The sequence below is a fragment of the Panthera tigris genome, chromosome B2, assembly GCF_018350195.1.
Source record: "Panthera tigris isolate Pti1 chromosome B2, P.tigris_Pti1_mat1.1, whole genome shotgun sequence".
NCBI classification, from domain to species: domain Eukaryota; kingdom Metazoa; phylum Chordata; class Mammalia; order Carnivora; family Felidae; genus Panthera; species Panthera tigris.
The window spans coordinates 137888589-137913694 of NC_056664.1; the positions used below are offsets into that span (position 1 = coordinate 137888589).

General features: G+C 38.2%; 1 protein-coding gene across 9 annotated transcripts in view; it reads right to left on the bottom strand.

Annotated features, from left to right (window-relative positions):
- IPCEF1 (interaction protein for cytohesin exchange factors 1) overlaps positions 1-25106 on the bottom strand; it is a 185324-nt gene that overhangs the window by 147302 nt on the left and 12916 nt on the right. For all 9 annotated transcript variants that reach the window (XM_015544308.2, XM_042987362.1, XM_042987368.1 and 6 more), the window contains exon 2: positions 19210-19291. The gene's annotated coding sequence lies outside the window, so the exon portion shown is untranslated. The remainder of the gene's footprint in view (positions 1-19209; positions 19292-25106) is intronic.

Genomic DNA, 25106 nt, shown 5'->3' on the forward strand with positions numbered 1-25106 from the left:
AGATGTAGTATATATGTAAGTTTGATCCAAACAGTAGAAATGAAGGAATATACAAATATACATATCTGCATATTACCAACTAAGATACTAAGGACAAACCAATTAAAGATCAAAACTATCTACCTGGAAAACATTTCCATATCTCGCTTTCTTAAACCTCTTCTTTCTCTCATGTTTCTTTCCTAGGATCCTAAGAATTCTTTGACCCCTCCCCACAGTAAAAGAACACTCAGAAATGCATTGATTGTTGTGGCTCTAACCGAATTCTCCACACACACGGGTCATCTCACTAGCTGATCTCACGTCTTGACATGAAAAATACAACATTCTGAAAAGTTCTCAGTTTTGTAAAACACAAACTGAGATAAGATCAGGACCATGAAAGAAGTCCTTGAATATACCTTTTCTCTCTAACAGTCTCAGGGATAAACTCTCATACAAGTGGGTTCCTTTTCCTTCAAGACCCCATCTACTTTGTAATTCTACCTATATTAGCACAATTATTTCATTAGCATCTGTCTCCACATCGGACTGAAAGCCTCCAGAGAACAGGTGGAGTGAATGTTTGTGCTTGCCCTTGTACCCTAAGCACTCAATTGTCTTTGTGCTCAACAAATATTTGTAGGGCACCTCTGTGGGACACAGGACAAATCATTCATGTGTGTATGACATTTACATAGGGAGAGAGAGGGCCCACAAAAAGTATAAAGTACCAGAAAGTTGGAGATCTTTTAAATACCACAAAGCCAAGGGATTTCTCTAATAATAGCTTTTGGTTAACATGAATAAGATGAATTATAAGTAGCCCAGATCCCTAGTGCAGAGATCAGTGGGAAGATCTTTACTTCAAACATGGTTATAAAATAAGGCATAAGGCAGAGTGAAGAAAAAGGGTCAGAGGCTTAAGTTAATCTTCTTTGTGGCAAGGATTGCAGATGGCAATGGCTGGTATCCAGCACACTGATGGTGACAGTGTCCTAAGTCTCGTATTTTCTCTCTCAGTGCTGTGGATCTACACCAAGCTCAGGAGCTAATAATCCAGGCCCACCAGGGCCTCTGTATGTAGCCATGGAATGTCTGTCTTCAGATAGGGAACACAGAGTCAAGCTAAAGTCTTTAACATAAATATTTGTTGGGAAGGTAAAGAAAATCAAGACACAGAAACATGGAATCAAGATTAAGTGTGTAAATTCTTAACTCGCACTTCAGGTAGCACTCAGTAAAATACTGGTTGGGTTGCCCCGATGTTGGACTCTCCTGCTTCAAGGGAAGCACCACCCATTGGCTCTTTGGCAGGTCCCTTCCTTCTTTTTCAGATGCCTCCACATTTGGACAAGAATTGTGACCTCAGTCAAGTAAAACAACAGATTGTTAAGTGACACAAAGGTGTCTCTAGAGGAAGAAAAATAATTTTGTAAGTATATATTTGCATTTCAGACACTTGGGTACAAACACAATCCTCTCTTCCCCCAACTCACCCTCTGTGAAAATTCGTGCATAATCTCTAACAAAATAATTTTTTTCTTTACGAAGCTACATTTTATTCATTTTTTAAAAAGTAATCTCTATACCCAATGTGGGGTCAAACTCACAACCCTGAGATCAAGAGTCACATGCTCTATTGACTGCACCAGCCAGGTGCCCTGCTACACTTTATTTCAAAATAATTTTTATTTTATTAAAATGAGGGTAGAAAAACAATCCAGTGAAGAAATGAGCAGAAGACATGAATAGACACTTTTCCAAAGAAGACATCCAGATGGCCAACAGATACGTGAAAAGATGCTCAATGTCACTCCTCATCAGGGAAACACAAATCAAAACCACACTCAGATACCACCTCATGCCGGTCAGAGTGGCCAAAATGAACAAATCAGGAGACTATAGACGCCGGAGAGGATGTGGAGAAAGGGGAACCCTCTCGCACTGCTGGTGGGAATGCAAACTGGTGCAGCCGCTCTGGAAAACAGTGTGGACGTTCCTCAAAAAATTAAAAATAGAACTACCCTATGACCCAGTAATAGCACTGCTGGGAATTTACCCAAGGGATTCAGGAGTGCTGATGCATAGGGGCACTTGTACCCCAATGTTTATAGCGGCACTTTCAACAATAGCCAAATTATGGAAAGAGCCTAAATGTCCATCAACTGATGAATGGATAAAGAAGATGTGGTTTATGTATACAATGGAATACTACTTGGCAATGAGAAAGAATGGAATCTGGCCATTTGCAGCAACGTGGATGGAACTGGAGGGTATTATGCTAAGTGAAATAAGTCAGTCAGAGAAAGACCGATATCATATGTTTTCACTCATATGTGGATCTTGAGAAACTTAACAGAAGACCATGGGGGAGGGGAAGAGGAAAAAATTTACAGAGAGGGAGGGAGGCAAACCATAAGAGACTCTTAAATACTGAGAACAAACTGAGGGTTGATGGGAGGTTGGGGGAGAGGGGGAAGTGGGTGATGGGCACTGAGGAGGGCACTTGTTGGGATGAGCAGTGGATGTTGTATGGAAACCAATTTGACAATAAATTATATTAAAAAATAAAATTAAATAAATAAATAAAATGAGGGTGGCTTACATGTCAAAAGTGATATGTTTATTGGCTTTCAAATAAAATTCTACTTTATCATCTTTTTGAAAGAGTAAGGATGACCCCGAATATTTTCAGAAGACATGTATGTATATAATCAAATATATATCTTCTAACCATATAGCTAGGACGAATTCTACTCGCCAACAAGATCAAGAGAGGGGAGAACTATGAGGGGGTACAATAATCTGTTGGTGGATAATTACTATAAATTCCTCCATACATGAGTCACCAATTTCAAAAACTAGGATACATTTAAATATTAATACAAAACCATATTGGAGATACATTTGATATTTCAGAATGAACTTTGAATTTAATAATGTGTCTACTCATAATTATAAGGAAGATCTAATAAAAAGTAGACCATATGTGATTTATTTTTTTTATAACCCTGGAGCTAAATATACTGTTTTCCAATTAAGTATGTCAAATAAGTAAATGAATGATATTGCCACAACTTGGAAATGTCAGAAGGTAGCATTTCATTTAAGAGATGCATATGTGGTACAGTAATGTAATATTAACAAAAAGATAAGATAATATTTTGTGTGTATAGTATACCACATGTAAGGGCAGAGGGAGGAAGACACAGAATCTAAAGCAGGCTCCAGGCTCTGAGCTGTCAGCACAGAGCCTGATGCAGGGCTCGAACCCACAAACCATGAGATCATAACCTGAGCCAAAGTCAGACGCTCAACCGACTGAGCCACACAGGTGCCCCAAAGAATATTACAAACAAGCATCCTACATGCACACAAACACAAAATGCCTTTAAAATTTCTGCTGTATGTAAAACACAAAATATATCCCAGGAATACTAGTTTGTTTTCACTTTTAAAAACCAATCAATATAATTCTGCACACTGACAAAAGTGAAGAATCATACCACTTAGTCAATTCATAAAAAACATTTGACAAAATTCAGCACTCCTTCACAATAAAATACTGTCAGCAAATTAATAATAGAAGAATTTCTTCAATATGAAAAATGACATACATAAAAAGCTACAGTTAATACCATACTTAATGGTGAAAGGCTGACCACTTACCAATTAAGATCAAGAACAACACCAGGATATTCACTCTTACCATTTCTATTCAGAATTGTTCTGGTAGGTTTAGTCAGTATAATAATGCAGGAAGCATAAACAGAAAGTATAAATCTTAAAAAAGAAGAAATAAAAAGAAATAAAACTGCCTCCATTCACAAACAGCATGGTTGTATACACAGAAAAATCCAAAGAAATCTACAAGACAACTCTTCTATAGCTAATTGAATTAGCAAGGCCTCAGGAAACATAGCCAACATACAAAAACAATAGTATTTCTATGTAACAGTAATGAAAAATGGAAAATTATATTTAAAAAATAATACTCTTCATAAAGCACCAAAAAGCAGAAAAAAAAAAGATAAATATAGCAAAACATATCTAACTCTTCTACACTAAAAACTACAAAACGTGGCTAAGAATGGGGCACCTGGGTGGCTCAGTAGGTTAAGAGTCTGACTTCGGCTCAGGTCATGATCTCACAGTTTATGGGTTCAAATCCCGCATTGGTCTCTGTGCTGACAGCTCGAGCCTACTTCAGATTCTGTGTCCCCCTCCCTCTTAACCCTTTCCCCACACTCTCTCTCCCTCTCTCTTAAAAATAAGTAAATATTCAAAACATGGCTAAGAAAAACTAAAAGAGATCTATAAAAAAGCTATGGCAATTGAGAGAGCATGGTCCTGGTATAAGGATATACACATTGACCATGGGACAGAAAAGGGGGCTGAGAAATAGAGACACTTTTGTAGTCAGTCAATTGTCAACAAAAGCCCCAGAGCAAATCAATGCAGAAAGAAAAGCCATTTCATTAATACTCCCGGAACAAGTGGATATCTTTTTTTTTTTTTTAAGTTAGCTCATTTTTTTTATTTTATTTTATTATTTTTTTTTAATATATGAAATTTACTGTCAAATTGGTTTCCATACAACACCCAGTGCTCATCCCAAAAGGTGCCCTCCTCAATACCCATCACCCACCCTCCCCTCCCTCCCACCCCCCATCAACCCTCAGTTTGTTCTCAGTTTTTAACAGTCTCTTATGCTTTGGCTCTCTCCCACTCTAACCTCTTTTTTTTTTTTTCCTTCCCCTCCCCCATGGGTTTCTGTTACATTTCTCAGGATCCACATAAGAGTGAAACCATATGGTATCTGTCTTTCTCTGTATGGCTTATTTCACTTAGCATCACACTCTCCAGTTCCATCCATGTTGCTACAAAAGGCCATATTTCATTTTTTCTCATTGCCACGTAGTATTCCATTGTGTATATAAACCACAATTTCTTTATCCATTCATCAGTTGATGGACATTTAGGCTCTTTCCATAATTTGGCTATTGTTGAGAGTGCTGCTAGAAACATTGGGGTACAAGTGCCCCTATGCATCAGCACTCCTGTATCCCTTGGATAAATTCCTAGCAGTGCTATTGCTGGGTCATAGGGTAGGTCTATTTTTAATTTTCTGAGGAACCTCCACACTGCTTTCCAGAGCGGCTGCACCAATTTGCATTCCCACCAACAGTGCAAGAGGGTTCCTGTTTCTCCACATCCTCTCCAGCATCTATAGTCTCCTGATTTCTTCATTTTGGCCACTCTGACTGGCGTGAGGTGGTATCTGAGTGTGGTTTTGACTTGTATTTCCCTGATAAGGAGCGACGTTGAACATCTTTTCATGTGCCTGTTGGCCATCCGGATGTCTTCTTTAGAGAAGTGTCTATTCATGTTTTCTGCCCATTTCTTCACTGGGTTATTTGTTTTTCGGGTGTGGAGTTTGATGAGCTCTTTATAGATTTTGGATACTAGCCCTTTGTCCGATATGTCATTTGCAAATATCTTTTCCCATTCCGTTGGTTGCCTTTTAGTTTTGTTGGTTGTTTCCTTTGCTGTGCAGAAGCTTTTTATCTTCATAAGGTCCCAGTAATTCACTTTTGCTTTTAATTCCCTTGCCTTTGGGGATGTGCCGAGTAAGAGATTGCTACGGCTGAGGTCAGAGAGGTCTTTTCCTGCTTTCTCCTCTAAGGTTTTGATGGTTTCCTGTCTCACATTCAGGTCCTTTATCCATTTTGAGTTTATTTTTGTGAATGGTGTGAGAAAGTGGTCTAGTTTCAACCTTCTGCATGTTGCTGTCCAGTTCTCCCAGCACCATTTGTTAAAGAGACTGTCTTTTTTCCACTGGATGTTCTTTCCTGCTTTGTCAAAGATGAGTTGGCCATACGTTTGTGGGTCTAGTTCTGGGGTTTCTATTCTATTCCATTGGTCTATGTGTCTGTTTTTATGCCAATACCATGCTGACTTGATGATGACAGCTTTGTAGTAGAGGCTAAAGTCTGGGATTGTGATGCCTCCTGCTTTGGTCTTCTTCTTCAAAATTACTTTGGCTATTCGGGGCCTTTTGTGGTTCCATATGAATTTTAGGATTGCTTGTTCTAGTTTCGAGAAGAATGCTGGTGCAATTTTGATTGGGATTGCATTGAATGTGTAGATAGCTTTGGGTAGTATTGACATTTTGACAATATTTATTCTTCCAATCCATGAGCAGGGAATGTCTTTCCATTTCTTTATATCTTCTTCAATTACCTGCATAAGCTTTCTATAGTTTTCAGCATACAGATCTTTTACATCTTTGGTTAGATTTATTCCTAGGTATTTTATGCTTCTTGGTGCAATTGTGAATGGGATCAGTTTCTTCATTTGTCTTTCTGTTGCTTCATTGTTAGTGTATAAGAATGCAACTGATTTCTGCACATTGATTTTGTATCCTGCAACTTTGCTGAATTCATGTATCAGTTCTAGGAGACTTTTGGTGGAATCTATCGGATTTTCCATGTATAATATCATGTCATCTGCAAAAAGCGAAAGCTTGACTTCATCTTTGCCAATTTTGATGCCTTTGATTTCCTTTTGTTGTCTGATTGCTGATGCTAGAACTTCCAGCACTATATTAAACAACAGCGGTGAGAGTGGGCATCCCTGTCGTGTTCCTGATCTCAGGGAAAAAGCTCTCAGTTTTTCCCCGTTGAGGATGATGTTAGCTGTGGGCTTTTCATAAATGGCTTTTATGATCTTTAAGTATGTTCCTTCTATCCCGACTTTCTCAAGGGTTTTTATTAAGAAAGGGTGCTGGATTTTGTCAAAGGCTTTTTCTGCATCGATTGACAGGATCATATGGTTCTTCTCTTTTTTTTTGTTAATGTGATGTATCACGTTGATCGATTTGCGAATGTTGAACCAGCCCTGCATCCCAGGAATGAATCCCACTTGATCATGGTGAATAATTCTTTTTATATGCTGTTGAATTCGATTTGCTAGTATCTTATTGAGAATTTTTGCATCCATATTCATCAGAGATATTGGCCTGTAGTTCTCTTTTTTTACTGGGTCTCTGTCTGGTTTAGGAATCAAAGTAATACTGGCTTCATAGAATGAGTCTGGAAGTTTTCCTTCCCTTTCTATTTCTTGGAACAGCTTGAGAAGGATAGGTAGTATCTCTGCTTTAAACGTCTGGTAGAACTCCCCTGGGAAGCCATCTGGTCCTGGACTCTTATTTGTTGGGAGATTTTTGATAACCGATTCAATTTCTTCGCTGGTTATGGGTCTGTTCAAGCTTTCTATTTCCTCCTGATTGAGTTTTGGAAGAGTGTGGGTGTTTAGGAATTTGTCCATTTCTTCCAGGTTGTCCAATTTGTTGGCATATAATTTTTCATAGTATTCCCTGATAATTGTTTGTATCTCTGAGGGATTGGTTGTAATAATTCCATTTTCATTCATGATTTTATCTATTTGGGTCATCTCCCTTTTCTTTTTGAGAAGCCTGGCTAGAGGTTTGTCAATTTTGTTTATTTTTTCAAAAAACCAACTCTTGGTTTCGTTGATCTGCTCTACAGTTTTTTTAGATTCTATATTGTTTATTTCTGCTCTGATCTTTATTATTTCTCTTCTTCTGCTGGGTTTAGGCTGCCTTTGCTGTTCTGCTTCTATTTCCTTTAGGTGTGCTGTTAGATTTTGTATTTGGGATTTTTCTTGTTTCTTGAGATAGGCCTGGATTGCAATGTATTTTCCTCTCAGGACTGCCTTCGCTGCATCCCAAAGCGTTTGGATTGTTGTATTTTCATTTTCGTTTGTTTCCATGTATATTTTAATTTCTTCTCTAATTGCCTGGTTGACCCACTCATTCGTTAGTAGGGTGTTCTTTAACCTCCATGCTTTTGGAGGTTTTCCAGACTTTTTCCTGTGGTTGATTTCAAGCTTCATAGCATTGTGGTCTGAAAGTATGCATGGTATAATTTCAATTCTTGTAAACTTATGAAGGGCTGTTTTGTGACCCAGTATATGATCTATCTTGGAGAATGTTCCATGTGCACTCGAGAAGAAAGTATATTCTGTTGCTTTGGGATGCAGAGTTCTAAATATATCTGTCAAGTCCATCTGATCCAATGTATCATTCAGGGCCCTTGTTTCTTTATTGAGCGTGTGTCTAGATGATCTATCCATTTCTGTAAGTGGGGTGTTAAAGTCCCCTGCAATGACCACATTCTTATCAATAAGGTTGCTTATGTTTATGAGTAATTGTTTTATGTATCTGGGGGCTCCGGTATTCGGCGCATAGACATTTATAATTGTTAGCTCTTCCTGGTGGATAGACCCTGTGATTATTATATAATGCCCTTCTTCATCTCTTGTTACAGCCTTTAATTTAAAGTCTAGTTTGTCTGATATAAGTATGGCTACTCCAGCTTTCTTTTGGCTTCCAGTAGCATGATAAATAGTTCTCCATCCCCTCACTCTCAATCTAAAGGTGTCCTCAGATCTAAAATGAGTCTCTTGTAGACAGCAAATAGATGGGTCTTGCTTTTTTATCCATTCTGATACCCTATGTCTTTTGGTTGGCGCATTTAATCCATTTACATTCAGTGTTATTATAGAAAGATACGGGTTTAGAGTCATTGTGATGTCTGTATGTTTTATGCTTGTAGTGATGTCTCTGGTACTTTGTCTCACAGGATCCCCCTTAGGATCTCTTGTAGGGCTGGTTTCGTGGTGACAAATTCCTTCAGTTTTTGTTTGTTTGGGAAGACCTTTATCTCTCCTTCTATTCTAAATGACAGACTTGCTGGATAAAGGATTCTCGGCTGCATATTTTTTCTGTTTAGCACACTGAAGATATCGTGCCAAGCCTTTCTGGCCTGCCAAGTTTCAAAGGAGAGATCAGTCACGAGTCTTATAGGTCTCCCTTTATATGTGAGGGCACGTTTATCCCTTGCTGCTTTCAGAATTTTCTCTTTATCCTTGTATTTTGCCAGTTTCACTATGATATGTCGTGCAGAAGATCGATTCAAGTTACGTCTGAAGGGAATTCTCTGTGCCTCTTGGATTTCAATGCCTTTTTCCTTCCCCAGTTCAGGGAAGTTCTCAGCTATAATTTCTTCAAGTACCCCTTCAGCACCTTTCCCTCTCTCTTCCTCCTCTGGGATACCAATTATGCGTATATTATTTCTTTTTAGTGTATCACTTAGTTCTCTAATTTTCCCCTCATACTCCTGAATTTTTTTATCTCTCTTTCTTTCAGCTTCCTCTTTCTCCATAACTTTATCTTCTAGTTCACCTATTCTCTCCTCTGCCTCTTCAAGACGAGCCGTCGTGGTTTCCATTTTGTTTTGCATTTCGTTTAAAGCGTTTTTCAGCTCCTTGTGACTGTTCCTTAGTCCCTTGATCTCTGTGGCAAGAGATTCTCTGCTGTCCTGTATACTGTTTTCAAGCCCAGCGATTAATTTTATGACTATTATTCTAAATTCACTTTCTGTTATATTATTTAAATCCTTTTTGATCAGTTCATTAGCTGTTGTTATTTCCTGGAGATTCTTCTGAGGGGAATTCTTCCATTTGGTCATTTTGGATAGTCCCTGGAGTGGTGAGGACCTGCAGGGCACTTCCCCTGTGCTGTGGTGTATAACTGGAGTTGGTGGGCGGGGCCGCAGTCAGACCTGATGTCTGCCCCCAGCCCACCGCTGGGGCCACAGTCAGACTGGTGTGTGCCTTCTCTTCCCCTCTCACTGTGGGGTGGTGTGGCCCGTCTGGGCTACTTGCACACTGCCAGGCTTGTGTTGCTGGGGATCTGGCGTATTAGCTGGGGTGGGTAGGCAAGGTGCACGGGGGCAGGAGGGGCAGGCTTAGCTCGCTTCTCCTTAGGTGATCCACTTCAGGAGGGGCCCTGTGGCAGCGGGAGGGGGTCAGATCCGCTGCCAGAGGTTTGGCTCCGCAGAAGCACAGCGTTGGGTATTTGCGCGGAGCGAGCAAGTTCCCTGGCAGGAACTGGTTCCCTTTGGGATTTTGGCTGGGGGATGGGCGGGGGAGATGGCGCTGGCGATCGCCTTTGTTCCCCTCCAAACTGAGCTCTGTCGTCCGGGGGCTCAGCAGCTCTCCCTCCCTTTGTCCTCCAGCCTTCCCGCTTTCCGAGCAGAGCTGTTAACTTCTGACCTCCCAGACGCTAAGTCGCGCTTGCTGTCGGAACACAGTCCGTCCGGCCCCTCTGCTTTTGCCAGCCAGACTGGGGGCTCTGCTTGGCTGGCGGGCCGCCCCTCAGCCCCGGCTCCCTCCCGCCAGTCCGTGGAGCGCACACCGCCTCGCAGCCCTTCCTACCCTCTTCCGTGGGCCTCTCGTCTGCGCTTGGCTCTGGAGACTCCGTTCTGCTAATCCTCTGGCGGTTTTCTGGGTTCTTTAGGCAGGTGTAGGTGGAATCTAAGTAATCGGCAGGACGCGCGGTGAGCCCAGCGTCCTCCTACGCCGCCATCTTCCGGAACCAGTCTTCACAAGTGGATATCTTTATAAAAAAATTAACTTTGGTTCGTACCTCATAGACCTAAATATAAATGTTAGCACTATAAAGTTTGCAGAAGAAAATACAAAGAAGTATTTTCAAAATCTTGAGGTAGGCCAAGATTTCTTATCCAGGATGCAGAAAGTATAAAAGAAAATATTTAAAATGTCTGCTCATTAAAGTTGACATTAATAAAATAAGCAAGCTACGGATGAGAGAAAGTATTCACAAAATATCTATCAGGCAAAGGACCCATATCAAGAATATATGAAGAATTTTTCCAACTCATTAATACAATGACATATAGACCAATTAAAACTGCGCAATGGCTTGATCTACAAAAGATCTACAAATGGCCAAGAAGCACATGGACTAGTGCTCAACTTACTGAATCATTAGGAAAACGCCTCAAACCTGGAAGAGAAACAAGCTATAAGACAGCTAATGACAACTGAAAGACCTTGGCAAGATGGGAAACAACCAGAACTCTCAGACGTTACTGATGAGTGTGTAAAAAGCTACAACATTCTTTTAAAATATTTGGCAGTTTCGTCATAAAGCTAAGCACAACAGAATCTTATGACCACCAACTCTACTCTTTAGTATTTACTCAAGAGAAAGGAAAGCATACATCTGCACCAAGATTGGTATATGAACATTCACAGTGACTTTATTTATAATAAAGTCTCCAGCTGGAAACAACCCCAATGTCCAAAAACAGGAAAAGAAGTAAACAAATTGCAATATTTTTATATGATACGATAGGCAGCAAGAAACAGAAATGAACTATTACTGACACATGCAACAGCATAAATTAATCAATTAATCTCACACACATTATGCTGAACAAAAGAAGCCAGATCCATGAGTACATGCAGGTGATGCCATTGATAGATATGAAGTTCTGGAACAGACAAAACTAATTAGAACAATGTGGCTGGAGAGACAAGAGAGGTGGGATTTACTGTAATCGAGCAAGAAGAGAAATATTCCATATCTTGGTAACGGTGTGAGTTACATGGATATGTGCATTTGTTAAAACTTCTAGAACTACAGGGGCGCCTGGGTGGCTTAGTCGGTTAAGCGTCCGACTTTAGCTCAGGTCATGATCTCACTGTTCGTGAGTTCGAGTCCTGTGTTGGACTATGTGCTGACAGCTCAGAGCCTGGAGCCTGCTTCGGATTCTGTGTCTCCTTCTCTCTCTCTGCTCCTACCCCTCTTGTGCTCTCTCTCTCTCTATATCTCTCTCACAAATAATAAATGAATAAATTAAAAAAAAAATAACTCCAAGAACTAACTATAACACTTACTAGTTGTGCATTTCCCTATATGGAGACTACACTCCAATAAAATAATTTAAAGCACAGAAGGTAATTAGACAATATTATTTTGATGAAGTGAAAATTAAACGTGAAAACAAATAAAGCAATAAAATAGAGCAAATTCATTTCACTTTCTCCCCTTGAGGAGTATAAGCTCCAGGCTGTGGATGAGACTGAGACAGAAGGCATGTTTCCATCTGACTAGAATCACAGTGTGCTTCTAGTTTTAAAGATACGTATTTTCCATGAAACATGCTCCTGATGTAAATAGTTAGCCCTCCACATTTGGCCCATAAACCAAAGCTATCCTCATCATCCAAAACCTGCAAGGATACCGGGCTCAGTCACAACACTAGATGTGTTAATAGAACTAGGTATTTCTGTCTCCAACAGGATGCCTTCCAGAAAGACGGTCAGGGTAAGTCTGAATACATATGATTTTTACCTTACGTGCTGACTTGAGAACCTAATTAGAATAAGCTATGATTTCACAGTAATTGTTCCTATGTAGTTGGTAAGTAATATAAATGCAGATTAAGACTCTAGATTCATAATTCTATGAATTCATCGATCATGAATATAGATTCAAATGCATAACTGAATTCCTATCATATGATTCTTACTGCTCTGGTTATAATTAATTGTACTGATTGTACTTGAAGTACATTAAAAATTCTCCCTAATCCTTTCTTTTCCCTCCCCTTACCAAAAAACATGAACTATTTATAAAACTTTCAGAGTCTCTTCATTTGGTTTTACTTATCTGAACTCATAAGCCATGCATGGTAAATTTCAGACCTATAATTTGTGGCTTCCTGCTTCCAAGATTACTCCAGAGCCGTTCTCATGTGACTGTTTTTCTAGTTAAATATTTACACATATTCACAGGGTACACAGGCGGTTCATATTTGACATGATTTAACAGCATCTACATCTGTTTCTCATCAGAACATGACTGGAAAATGTGCCCACTAAACATTTTTTTAATACAGTTGTCCAAAACATTGTTTCTACTCTCATCTTGAGACATTTCTATGTAAAGAAAACAAGATAAAATGGCCCTTCTCAGGCACTGTTTCCTTCTCGATTCCCTTCCTCTGGCTTCAGGATCCTCTCTTGGTATCAATCATTACTTTCCAAGCCTAACCATATGGGTCGTGTCTTATTTTTATCAGTATGTGAAAAGCACAAAATTAAATGGAGATATGAAGGGGAAAATAATCTATTTAGATTAAAAAAAAAAAAAACAAAACAAACACCAAAAGCAACAATTGGCTTTGGCTATGGTACTCCAAGTTTAGCAAGATTACATTCGAATAAAGTTCCTGCTGATATAAAAATGCTTGAAGTCTGTTTCATGTTTCCAGTGTACAACCTCAAACATGGTCTTTCCAAATACAAAACAAAAGGAAGAAGAACAAAACAAACAAGAGGAGGAGGGGAAGGAGGAGGAGCGAGAGGAGGAGAAGGGGCAGGAGGAGGAGGAGAGGGAGGAGGAGGAGGAGGGGAAGAGGAAGAAGGAAAGAAAATTCTTGGCTTTCAAGAGGTAATCATTTCTAAGTCCCCCAAATTTTAAACCACAACGCAAACATCTGCTCAAATTCTTCCCCTGTCTGCTTAACAAAGTGCATCATATTTTAAATTCATACATTTTCCCAAAGATATAAAGCATAGCTAAATTATGAGAGTATTCTTAGAACACTAATTTAGGATAAACTGATCTTGTCTGAATTTCATTCTGTTGTTTTGGATTTTAATCCACATATCTGTTTTCTTATTTCTATTCATATATTGTGACCAGACGCAATAGCAAAGTAAAATGAAAACAAAAATTCCTGAGTGAATTATAAATCCTAGAATCTGACTATAGTTCTTACATATCAAAGAAGCTAAAATATAAGGAATGATTATTTTCCACTATTTTGAGTTTTATTTTTCCAATCTGTGTCTAATTCAACAGCTTCATTTTTTCTTTTGTCTTCCCTGATTATATTTTGGCCACTTCACAGCTCATTACACTCTGGAAAGAAAGAGATTGGATAAAATAAAATGAGATGAAACTCAAATGAGTGCAATTGGCCTCAACAGCCCTGAGCAAAAGCTTTATTTTTTTTTTTTTTTTTTTTTTTAAATTTTTTTCAACGTTTTTTATTTATTTTTGGGACAGAGAGAGACAGAGCATGAACGGGGGAGGGGCAGAGAGAGAGGGAGACACAGAATCGGAAACAGGCTCCAGGCTCTGAGCCATCAGCCCAGAGCCCGACGCGGGGCTCGAACTCACGGACCGCGAGATCGTGACCTGGCTGAAGTCGGACGCTTAACCGACTGCGCCACCCAGGCGCCCCGCAAAAGCTTTATTTTAAGGAAGCCTAGAAAACCTGGCTCGAATAAAGCTTTTTGTGCTCTGAGAATGTAAATTATCTTCAATATTCTTAATTCCTGTCATACTGATTACAAAACATAAGAATAGATTTTTAGACATACTATTTGTAGACATTCTATTTTATTAAATAATATGAAAAGTTGCTCAAATCCAGCTCTCACACTGTACACTCAGAGAAGTAGTTGCTAGAATACTACATCTTTTCTCAAACAAATATATGCACGCACACACACGCATGCATGTACATGTACACAAATGAGTATTAATTTTGGTTTGCTGTTCCAATATTTCAAATACTTATGATAGTAAGTACTTATGATACTTATGATAATATTTCAATACTTATGATAGTTCTAGAAGAAGGTTAGTAATTACAATATGTGGATAAACACGACCTGCAGATGACACAAAAAATTTTTGCCTCATGAACTTTCACTATGTAGTAGATAAACATTTCAGGAAAGGGGATAGTATGTACCTTTAAATTTCTTTCTCAGCATGCCTGGTGGCTCAGTCAGTTGGTTAAGTATCTGGCTCTTAATTTTGGCTCAGGTCATGATCAAACTAACTGTGAGATCCAGCCCTGGGTCAGGCTCTGTGCTGACAGCATGGAGCCTGCTTGGGATTCTCTCTCTCCCTCTCTCTCTCTGCCTCTCCCCCACCCTCGTGCACACACTATCTCTTTCTCTCAAAATAAATAAACATTATACATGAATGAATGAATGAATGAATACATAAATAAATAAATAAATAAATAAATAAATAAATAAAATTTTCAACTTTTGGAAAAGTAAAACATAATGAGCATCCAAAACCCCAAGGAACTTTAAAAAAACTTTTCAGAAGGTAGAGGAGGGAATAGTTCTCAATTCTTTTTGTGATGACAGCACAACCTGACACAGATATTATAAGAAAATTATAGACCAGCATTTTTCATGGACATAGATGTAAAAGTTTATAAAAAAAATATTGGCAGTTGAATCCAGCAATATATAGAAATGATATTATATCATAACTATGGGGAGTTGATCCCAGACTTAACATTCGAATATCAATATAAATGACCATATTTTCAAAATACAGAGAGAAAACCAATGATCATCTCAATAGATGCAGAAAATGTGTTTGTCAAAATTCAAAACCCATTTGTGATTAAAAAATGAAAGACCTCCAAGTATGCAAGTAATAGAAGGGAACGCCATCTAATAAAATGCCATCTATGAAAAAAACTTGCAGCTAACATCATATTTATGGTAAAATATTAAATACTCCCCTATGGTTAGGAACAAAGCAAAGGATTTCTCATCTTGCTACTTCTGTCTATCCTTGTGTGGGTAGTGATAGGTGGTATAATAAGGTAAGAAGAAAAAAATAATAAAAGACTTAGAGGTTTAGAAGAGAAAAGACAAAACTGTTTCCTAAAGAAAATCTTAAGGAAAATCAAAACATTGCTTAGAAAATCCTAAGAAATCCTCATAGAAAATCCTAATAACATTGCTTAGAAAATCCTAAGAAATCCTCATAGAAAATCCTAATAAATACTCTTTAAAAAAAAAAATCTTAAAAGTAATCATTGAATTTACCATGGTCACAGGATAAAAGATTAATATAAAAATTATATTATATTTCTGTGTAGTAGCAAAAAATTGGGAAATAACATTTGAAAAACAATTCCCTTTACAATATCATCAGAGAATAATTTGGGATAATTTTAACAAAAGCATGTAAAGTCTTTAAACTGAAGACTACTGTGACTTGCTGAGAGAAGATGTAAAGAAGACCTAAATAAATAGAGAGATATACTATGTTCATGGATAAGACTTAATATTGTTCAGATGTCAATTCTCACCAAATTGGCTGGTATGGTCATTCACTCCCAATCAAAATCCCAGCAAGATATTTCTGTAGAAATTGACAAGCTGATTCTAAATTTTTTGTAGAAATGAAAATGCCTATAGTAGCAAAAATAATTTTAAAAAAGAAAAAGAAAGATGGAGGATTCATAGTACTTCTTAATTTCAAAACTTACTACAAAGCTAGAGAATCCAGACAATATGGCATTGGTACAAGAAAAGACAAATAGATCACTAATATGAAATAGAGAATCCAGAAATAAACTCACATCAGTCAATTTATTTTCAACAAAGAAACCAAAATAATTCAATAGGGAAATGGAAGGTGTTTTCTCTTTTCCTTTTCTTTTTCTTCCTTAAACATATCTGGAAATTTGTATACTCACTCATATGGGAAAAAGTAAATATCAACTTCTACTCATTCCACAAACAAAACTTAATGTGAAATGCCTTATGTATCAAAAGTAAAAGCTATAACAATACTGTTTCTGGATGAAAACAGAGGATAATATCTTTACAGCCTCAGGGTAAGGAAAGATTTCTTAGATGTGACACAAACTTGGAAAAAACATAAAATAATTTGATAAATTAGATGAAATAAAAAAATAAAAACTGTTGTTCATCAAGATATCATAAGATAAAAAAGCAACTTATAGGCTGGGAGAAAATATTCATAATACATATACGTAACAGAAAGATTGTAGCCTGAATATATAAAAAGTCTTACAAATAGAAAAAAAAAGAACAATCCAATTAAAAAATAGAAAATAAATTTGAACAAGCCCTTCACAAAAAAGATATATAAATAGCTAATAAATACATGAGAACGTGCTCAATATTTCATCAAAGAAACACAAATTTTATTTTAACAGAATAACTAAAATCAACAGGGCTAACAACACTGAATACGGAGAATATGTAGAATAACCGTGATATGACAAACACTATGGGAAATGTTTGACTACACCTACCCTCCTAATTCCACTCCAAGTAATTACTCAAAGAAAAAAGAATAAATGTCCTTAAAACTATTCATAGCAACTTAACTCTAATAGCAAAAAGTTTGAAAAAATCAAATATTCATCAACAAAATAATGGATAAATACATTACCTTATATCCAAACAATGTACTTATATTCAGCAATAAAAAAAAATCAACCGCTGACACACAAAACAACATGAAGCATCTTAGAAACACATAAGAGTACCTACTATATGATTCCATCTACATGAAGTTCAAGATCAAAGGAAAACTAATCTATAGTGATAAAAATCAGAACAGTGGTTGCCTATATAGTGGGTGGAAATTTACAGGAAGGAAATTCAGGAAACCTTCTGGAATAATGGAAAAGTTCTAATTTCTGACTGGAGGTTATATAGATATATACATTCATAAAATCTAAAATTGCATGCTCAATAAGGAAGTGCTCAAAAAACAAAAGGATAGAGATGGGTCAAAGGGACATATTAGCCAATCGGAAAAGAACTCAATTGCCAAGACCAGAACAATTTAAACAACAAAATAAATAACATATTATTGAATTCTAACTGAAAATATAACAGACGTATTCATGAGTCCTTGCTGATATAAATAAAAGATTGAATAATAAATAAAGAAGAGGAGACAAATCCTTATGACAGAATTCCAAATAATACACATAGATACCTTTCCTCCAAGAAGTGAAGCTAAATTTGCTTCCAAAGAAGAGAGTATGAAAAAAGAAAAGTAGTAACTCCTGATATGGTTCATCACCCTCCTTGTGCATATGAAAAACTCAAAATAATGTATATTGAGCCAGAATTAAGTGGAAAATAAATTACTTTCCTGAAACTTGATTCCTTTATTTATTTTTTTAAATTTTTTAATCTTTATTTATTTTTTTTAAATTTTTTTAATGTTTATTTATTTTTGAGACAGAGAGAGACAGAGCATGAACGGGGGAGGGTCAGAGAGAGAGGGAGACACAGAATCAGAAGCAGGCTCCAGGCTCTGAGCTGCCAGCACAGAGCCTGACGCGGGGCTCGAACTCACGGACCGTGAGATCATGACCTGAGCCGAAGTTGGACGCTTAACCGACTGAGCCACCCAGGCGCCCCTATTTATTTTTGAGAGAGACACAGAGTGTGAGCAGGGGAGGAGCAGAGAGGCTCCAGGCCCCAAGCTGTCAGCACAGAGCCTGACCTCGGGCTTGAACTCACGAACCGTGAGATCATGACCTGAGCTGAAGTCAGATGCTCAACGGACTGAGCCACCCAGGCGCCCCCAAACTTGATTCCTTTAAAAGTTCAATACTCTTTTCCCCATGGCATATAATCCAGAGGTTATCAAACTATCTACAGTTTGAGGGCGCCTGGCTAAGTGTCTGACTGTTAATCTTGGCTCAAGTCAAGATCTCATGGTTAGTGGATTCAAGCCCCACATCACGCTCTGTGCAGGCAGCATGGAGCCTGCTTGGGAATCTCTCTCTCCCTCTCTCTCTCTGTCCCTCCTCTGTTCCTGTGCATGCCTCCTCCCTCCCCCTCTCTCTTTCTCTCTCAAAAATAAGTAAATAAACTTAAAAAAGAAACCAAAAAAATGAACTATCTACAGTTTGAAGTGGCCAGTTTTTCTTTTTAATTCTAATCCATTGCAGACTGATACTTCTATAAAAGACAAATTAATTACCAGAAAAATAAAATTTTTAAAAGGCACACAAGCTACAAGAACTCAAAATTTCATTAGATTTAATAAACACAAAATTGCTGTATTGAGTTGGTAGAAAATTTCTAAAGTTACTCTCAATTTCTGAATGTATTTCATCATGGATCAGTATTTTTGTGATTTTGTGATTTTGTAATTTTGTGAACTGGCACTGGTCCACAGACCACATTATTTTTTAAGTTTATTTATTTATTTATGTGCGTGTGTACAAGCAGGGGAGGGGCAGAGAGAGAGGGAGAGAGAACCCCAAGCAAGCTCCACACTGTCAGCTCAGACCGCGATGTGGGGCTTGAACCCACAAACCATGAGATCATGTCCTGAGCCGAAACCAAGAGTCAGACATTTAACCAGCTGAGCCACCCAGGCGCCCCCCACAGACCACATTTGGAGAAGGAATTATACAGTTTGCAATGTAAGAAAGAGAAGGATTCATTAATTCACTTCATTCATTCATTCATTCATTCAATAAATACATGTCAAATGCTTACCATGTGTCAAGTACCGCCACAGGCAATAGGGAATCAGTGTGAATATGACCTACAACATCCCTAATCTCTTGAAGTTTATAATCTGGAAAAAAAAAGAAAGATATATTTTTTTTAAAAACCTAATAATTAAATCACCTGGGGAAAATATCAGAAAGGAGTATCAGGGACAGAGGGATAGAAAAGTGTGATAGTGTCTGGGTGGCTCTTTTGGATTGAGGATCAGGGAGAACTTCTCTAAGAGGCTAACACTTGACTAAGATCTAAATGATTAAAAAAGATTTGGCCTTGTTAAGTTCAAACGGAAGAGTATCACAGGCAGAGGAAACAAGTGGTGCAAAACTCCTCCTAAGTACTTCCATTTCCGGCAAGATGGAGTGACAGATACAGGATTCACCCTCCTTCCTGAAACAACAACAAAATTGGACAAACTGTATGAAACAATGGCTTTCATGACATTGGAAGTCAGGAAATGTAGGACAGTGGTCCCTGAGAGATAGGAAACCACTGAGGTAAGCCTCATGATCACTTCAGTTTAGGGCATGGAGAAAGCTTTCAGTCCCCAGAGAAGTGGGGGGAACACTAGGTAGAGTGTAGAGGTCCTTCTGAGTTGAGAAAACTTTGCTGGGAACGCCAAGGCAATCAGAGTTCACAGGGCAGAGGAATAGAGAAAAGATAGCTATACAGAAAAAAGACTTCAAGAGATTTGCAGAGGATCTCCATTAAGTATTCACAAGGAGTAATAGTTAATAAGCCAACAAAGGACATGAAATAAAATTGTAAAAAATATACAATTAATCACAAAGAAGACAGAATAAGGGCACCTGGATGACTCAGTTAGTTGAGTGTCTGATTCTTGATTTCAGCTTAAGTCATGATTCCAGCATGGTAGGATCAAGCCCCACTTTGGGCTCCATGCTAAGTGTGGGGCTTGCTTAGATTCTTAGATTCTTAGAGTCTCTCTCTCTCTCTCCCCAACCCGCTGCCCCTGACCGCTCCTCACGCTATCTCTAAAACAAACAAAAAGAACAAAAAACAAAGAAGACAGAATTAAAGGAAAGAGGACAAAAAAAATCAACATGACAAATAGAAAGCAAATAGCAATATGGTACGTTTAAAACCAGCTGCATAAATAATCACACTTAATGTAAATGCTCTAACACTCCATTAAAAGATGGAGATTGTCAAACTGGATATAAATAAGCAATATCCAACTGCGACCTACAAGAAATGTATCAAAAATGAAGATGCAAATAGGTTAAGAGAAAGGATAGAAAAATTATAAACCATGGTAACAATCAAAAGAAAGCTATGTTAAATATCAGACAAATTGTACCTAGGGCAAAGTACATTAGCTGGGACATAAAGGGGCATTTCAAAATGCCAAAGGGGTTGATTCATCAAGAAGATCCAAAAACCCTACGCGTTTGGGTTTTTTTAAGTTTATTTACTTATTTTGAGAGTGAGAACCGGGAGGGGCAGAGAGAGAGGGAGAGAGAGAATCCCAAGCATGCTCCACACTGTCCACAGAGCCTGATGAGGGACTCAAATTGACACACCAATCATGAGCTGAGCCAAAATCAAGAGTCTGGTTAACCAACTGAGCCACCCAGGCACCCTAAAGCCCTACAAGTTTAAACAGATAGTAACAGAGCTTCAAAATACGTGTAGCAAAAACTGATAAAAACTGCCAGAAAAAAAAATAGAAAACTCACCATTACAGTCAGAGATTTCAGCGCCTTTCTCTGCTGCCACCAGTGATACATTTGTTACAACTAACATCTCATTACCATCCAAAATCCATAGTTTACATGACTGTTCACTCTTGGTGCTGTACGTTCTATGGGTTTTGAAAAATCTATAATGGCACGTATCCACCAGTAGAGTAACATACAGAATATTCATTGCCCTGAAAGTCCTCTCCTTAACCCCAACCCATCAACCTCTGATTTTTTACTGTCTTCATAGTTTTGCATTTTCCAGAATGTCATACAGTTAGAATCATACAGTAGTAGCCTTTCCAAAACTGGCTTCTTTAACTTAGAACATTCATTTAAGGTTCCTCCATGCTTTTTCATGGCTGGATAGCTCATATCCATTTAGCACTTAATAACATTCCATTGTCTGGATAGGCCACAGTTTGTTTATCCATTCCCCTAGTTAGGAAATCTTGGTTATTTCCAAGTTTTGGCAACTGTGAACAAAGTTTCTATAAATATCTGTTGTGCAGATTTTTGTGTGGACGTAAGTTGTCAAGTCCTTTGGATAAATACCACAGGGTGCAATTGAAGGATAGTATGGTAAGGATAGGTTTTGTTCTGTAAGAAACCGCCAAACTCTCTTCCAAAATAGCGGTGCTCTTTTTCAGTCGCATCATCAACGCATGAGAGTTCCTGTTGCTCCACTCCCCCGCTGGCATTTGGTGTTGTCGGTGGTCTGGGTTTGGGCCATTCTAATGGGTTGTTTTAATTTGTATTTTCCTGAACGACAGTAAGATGCTAGGCATCTTTCATATGCTTATTTGTCTTCTGTATCTTTGAGGAGGTGTATACGCAAATATTTTGCCCATTTTTTAATTGTGTTGTTTGTTTTCTCTTTGTTGAGTTTTAAGCATTCCTTGTATATTTTGGATAGCAGTCCTTTATCAGATATGCCTTTTGCAAATATTTTCCTAAGTCTGTGGCTTGTCTTCTCATTCTCCGGCAATGATTATATATTTTAATGCAGCATCTTTTTTTTTTTTTTTAATTTTTTTTTTCAACGTTTTTTATTTATTTTTGGGACAGAGAGAGACAGAGCATGAACGGGGGAGGGTCAGAGAGAGAGGGAGACACAGAATCGGAAACAGGCTCCAGGCTCCGAGCCATCAGCCCAGAGCCTGACGCGGGGCTCGAACTCACGGACCGCGAGATCGTGACCTGGCTGAAGTCGGACGCTTAACCGACTGCGCCACCCAGGCGCCCCTTAATGCAGCATCTTTTAACACTAGCTATGCCTTTGGTTCACCAAGTCTAGCCAGGTATATATTGAAAAATAAGATAAAAATAAAAATATTGCCAGGAACACAAAATAACAAAATACACTAATACATACTGTCATCCAAGCATTTGCTTCTATATTTTCTCTATGCTGAGAAAATGTTAAAAATCCACTTAGACTTAGAAAATGGACAAAATGAATTCTGTTGAGGTTGTTCTTCAGTGAGTCAGATTTTTCCGTGTGATTGTAGGCACCCTTCAAGATCACGGAGTGAAGAGTAACAGAAAGATAATGAGAAGGGAAATAGAATTATATCATTTGATGTTTTGCTCCCAGCAATCATTACTGTTACAGCATTTTAAAATTGTGGAAACTTTTAAGTTTTCCTTTAGGGAAATGGTTGTTGGTTTTAATTGTTGAAAGTAATGTGAGGGATCATTCCCACATACGCAGCTGAAGTTGTTAAACTGAAAGGAATGAAAATTTCCAGTCTTTTATCAGGTGAAAAATGTCCAGATCCTGCCTATCAGGTCATCTTCCCCACTCTTCCCTATCTACTTTCGTAAGTTTGGAATTTTCCATAATAATAAAGGTAAATTTTTTTTGAGAGAGAAAGAGCATGAGCAGGTGAGGGGCAGAGAGATGGGGAGAGAGAGAATCCCAAGCAGGCTCTGCACTGTGAGCGTGGACCCAATGTGGGGCTCAGTCTCACGACTGCGAGATCATGGCCGGGGCCAAGACCGAGAGAAGGACACTCAACCAACTGAGCCACCCAAAGTTAGATTATTTTTAATGAATGCTTAAATATATTGAAATTTATCAATGTGGCTTATTCAACTGATGAACCATGTGGAAAACATCTAACAAAGCTTTCATCAAAGAAAATTTGAGGTAAGCCAAAGATTTAAATATATAAGATAAAGTAATAAAACTATGAGAAGTAAATATAGGGCAATTTCTTCCTTTTTGGAGAGGAGAACGCTTTCCTAAGCAATACACAAAACCCAAATTCCAGAAAGATTAGTGAGTTAAGACTGTATAAAAAAATGTTTTTTTCTGCACAGAAAAAAATACCAAACAAAGTCAAAATACAAATGATCAACTGGGAAAAATATTTCAACACATATGACAATGAGCTCATTTCCTTCATATATAAAGACCTCTTACAAATCTGTTATAAAAGGCCATTAAACCAACAGAAAAAATGACAAAGAACTTAGAGGCAGTTCATAGAAAAGAAACACAAATGGTTTATAACATGAAATCATCAAGAAATGAAAAGTAAAATGTCAGTGTTATACAGTTTTTCATTTATTGGAAGCAATTCTTAAAATCTATGTCATTAAGATAGACATTTAAGTGAAAAAAAAAAAAACAAGATATAGACCAATCTATACAGTGTGCCTCTACCTGTTTAAAAACAACTATATTTATAAATATGTGTGTAGGGGCGCTTCGGTGGCTCAGTCAGTTGAGGTTCTGACCCTTGATTTTGGCCCAGGTCGGGATCCTGGGGTCATGGGAGTGAGCCCGACCATGGCCTCCACACTGAGCATGGAGCCTACCTAAGATTCTCTCTCTCTCCCCTTACCCCTCTCCCACTTGCATGTGATCTCTCTCTAAAAAAAGTAAAAAATAAATATATGTGTGTATATACATATATATGTATGCATGCTTAGATTTGCATAGAACATTCTAGAAGAACATTATGCAAACTGGTTACTGTGGTTTCTTCCATGGTGGGAGTCTGGAAATTTTGGATGAAGAATAAATATAACTTTTCAACCTGTGTTTTTCCATAATGTTTAAAATTTTTTTTGAGGGGAGGGCACAAGTGAGCAAGGGACAGAGAAAGAGAGGGAGAGAGAGAGGGAGAAGCGGGGCTCACTGAAGTGAGGCATGAGCTCACCCTAAGCTGGGCTCAAACTCAAGAACCATGAGATCATGACCTGAGCCGAAGTCAGATGCTTAACCAACTGAGCCACCCAGGCGCCCAAGTAATGTTTAAATTTTTAAATAAATGTCTGCATCACCTTATCAGTGAAGTATAATTAATAAAACAAACTAAATTATTTTATTCAACAAGTATTTTCTGAGCATCTGTTTTATACCACTCACTCTTTTAAGCACTGGGAGTACAGGTAGTGGACAAAAACATGAGTCTCTGTCCTCAGAGCTCTAATGTGCTCCTGGGAGGAAAATAATAAAAGTCTCTGTTGAATTCTGTTCAGTCTAGTAATTTTGACCACAATTTCATGAACATTTCCTTTGGACGTCCCTTTGAAAGGGTGGACCTACGCCAGCCGACTCCATCTTGTTCTGTGTCCTTCACCTTGACCACGCCTCCTCCCCTTGAGTAACCTCCCGCTCACCTGCCTAACAGGACTCTGACCCTTTCCCAGCCAATCGGCTGAGGCCACAGCCATTACCTCACCAACTGCCCCTAGGCCCCAATAAAACCTTTGTCCTTTTGAAACTCGCTCTCTCTCCCCGGTATCTCACCCCTGCGTGGGTGCAGGTAGGGGATTGAGCTCGAGCTAGCTCAAATAAAGGCTCTTTGCTTTTGCATCAGACTCGGCTCCCTGGCGGTCTTTGGGGATCACGAATTCTGGGCATAACACCTTGTTTTATTTAAGTGAATATATTCAATTTCATATAACATAGTTACTATAGTTTCTTATTGATACAACTGTCATTGTCATAATTTGGATAGACTTTGCTGACTTAGGAGAAGCAAGACAAGGTTCATCCTTTATGCCTCCACATGTATTCATAATGTTTAAGAATTTTGTGCTCCTTGCAACAAAACATTGCTGATTCTCTACCTTTGTTTTACAGTTTACATATTGAGAGTTAAGAAACTTCTCACTCCCTTGCCATTTAATTTGGTTTTTTATGATTTAAATCTAATTTATGCCCTG